Below are 2,832 nucleotides of genomic sequence, written 5' to 3' on the forward strand. Positions count from 1 at the left end.
CCCACATATCCTAATACACGCTAACAACCCCCCTCAAACTCAAGGTGGATGTGAGACCAACTTGAGGTTGTCAACCAAAGTGCGAAGACGTCCCTTAGGATGTGACTTGGTGAAGATATCTGCAAGTTGATCTTTAGAAGAAACTGAGATCAGCTTGAGAGCACCATGGACAAGATGATAACGGATAAAATGACAATCGATCTCGATGTGTTTAGTCCGTTCATGGAAGACATCATTGTGAGCAATATGAATGGCACTCTGGTTGTCACAATAAAGAGGAGTAGCAGATGATGTGGATACACCTAAGTCTTTGAGAAGCCACCGTAGCCAAAGGAGCTCAGATGTGGTATCAGCAAGGGCACGATATTCTGCTTCAGTACTGGAGTGGGCCACATGAGTTTGTTTCTTGCTTCGCCAAGAAATCAGAGAAGAACTAAGAAGAAAGCAATAACCAGTGGTGGACCTGCGATCAGTGGGATCTCCTGCCCAATCAGCATCAGAAAATGCACGGAGTACAAGAGGAGACTGAGCAGAGTAGAAAAGACCATGGAAGAGAGTGCCCTTTAGGTATCGAAGAATGCGCAGAACAGCAGCATAGTGAGTCGATCGTGGAGCAGACAGATACTGACTCACCTGGTGAACAACATAGGAAATGTCTGGACGAGTGACAGTGAGATAAACTAGGCTGCCAACTAAGCGTCTGTAAAGAGAGGGATTAGACAACGGTTTCCCCCCTGACGGAGTCAGATGCGCATTAAGCTCAACTGGAGTGTCAACAGTCTTGCTATCAGTGAGTCCAACTCGAGATAAGAGTTCAGAGGCATACTTGGCTTGAGTAATATAAAGTCCATCTGTAGAATGAGTAATTTCAAGACCCAAGAAGTAGCTGAGATGTCTAAGATCTTTCATCTCAAATTGCTGACTGAGAAAATCCTTGAGTTCTTGAATGCCACTGAGGTTATCACCAGTTATGATCATATCATCCACATACAGGAGAAGTAAAATAGTGCCTTTGTCAATGCGACGAAGAAATAAGGCAGAATCATAATGACTGGCCATGTAACCTAAGCGAGAGATGGTAGAGCTGAATTTGGCAAACCAAGCTCGTGGAGCTTGTTTAAGGCCATAAAGAGCACGCCGAAGGTAACAAACCTTATTTGATTCAACAGAGAGACCAGGAGGAGGTTGCATATAAACTTCTTCACTTAAATCCCCATTAAGGAATGCATTTTTGACATCCATCTGAAAAAGGTCCCATTTTCTGGCAGCAGCAACAGCTAAGAGAGCTCGAACAGATGAGATACGAGCAACCGGAGCAAAGGTCTCTTCATAATCAATCCCATACTCCTGTGTAAAACCTTTTGCAACAAGACGAGCTTTGTAGCGCTCAATGGACCCATCAGAGCGAGTCTTAATCTTGTAGATCCACTTACAACCAACCACAAATTTCCTAGGGGGGAGAGTCACCAAATCCCAAGTATGGTTTTTAGATAATGCATCAAGTTCCTCTTTCATTGCAATCTGCCATAAAGGGTCAGTGGAAGCCTCACGATAGGTGTAAGGCTCATGCAGTGTAGCAAGGGCAGTGTAACAATGATAATCAAGTAAATGTGTAGGAATGGATCTTACCCGAGTTGAGTGACGAGGTGGAATGTCTTGTGCAAGATCTTCAGGCGGAGCAGGAGCAGGAGACCCAAGCTCAGGGTTGGGTAGCTCGTCTTCAACCTGTGCATTTTCCACCTGTTCATTAAAGGGTGAACTAGGAAAGGGATCAAAGGTATCTGGTGGTTGGATAGAGAAGTCTATAAGAGGATCAGGAGCAACTACAGAAGGAATATGTGCCTCATCTGGAAAAAGATCTAAAACAGAGGAGGAAGATAGGGAGGCACAGAAGTGAGAGAGCTCGACAAAGGAGTGATGTTCTCAAAAGACAACATTGCGGGAGATACGAAGACGATGAGAGACAGGATCATAACACCGATACCCCTTTTGAGTTTCGCCATAGCCAAGAAAACAACAAAGCCTTGACCTAGGCTCAAGTTTGTTATGCTCATGTGGCTGAAGAAGAACGAAACAAGCAGAACCGAAGGAGCGAAGGTGGTGATAGTTTGGAGGTGACCCAAAAAGGCGCTCATATGGAGTTTGATTTTGAATAACAGGACTTGGAATGCGATTAATAGCATGAACAGCATGAAGGGCAGCTTCACCCCAAAAAGGAGCAGGAACTTTGACAGAGAGAAGAAGAACACGAACAGTGTCAAGAATATGACGAAGTTTTCGTTCGGCTCTACCATTTTGCTGAGAGGTACCTGGACAAGTTAGTTGATGAACAGTGCCATAGGAATGCAAAACAGCTTGGAAAGCATATTGAGTGTACTCAAGAGCATTATCAGATCGAAAAATTTTGATACGTTTGGAAAATTGAGTTTCAACCATTTTTGCAAAATTAGAATATACTTGCAATAATTCAGAACGATGTTTCATATTAAAAATCCAACTATAGCGAGAGTAATCATCAACAAAGACAACAAAATATCGAAACCCACCAATACTAGAGACAGAGGAAGGCCCCCAAACATCAGAATGAATAAGGTCAAAGATATCAGTGGATATTGATTCACTAGTATTGAAAGGCAAAGCTGGTTGTTTTCCTAATTGACATGAAACACAATCAAAATTTTCTGTAGACACTGAACCTAACAAACCTCTAGAAGCTAATTGTTGTACACGAGAGGAAGATGCGTGACCAAGTCGAGTATGCCAAAGTGCAAGGGAAGGAGTAGAAGAAACTGCAGCAGCTACAACAACAGAAACAGGAGCAACAAGTGGAAG

This window comes from Quercus robur, chromosome 2 (genome assembly GCF_932294415.1).
Source record: "Quercus robur chromosome 2, dhQueRobu3.1, whole genome shotgun sequence".
Classification (NCBI taxonomy): domain Eukaryota; kingdom Viridiplantae; phylum Streptophyta; class Magnoliopsida; order Fagales; family Fagaceae; genus Quercus; species Quercus robur.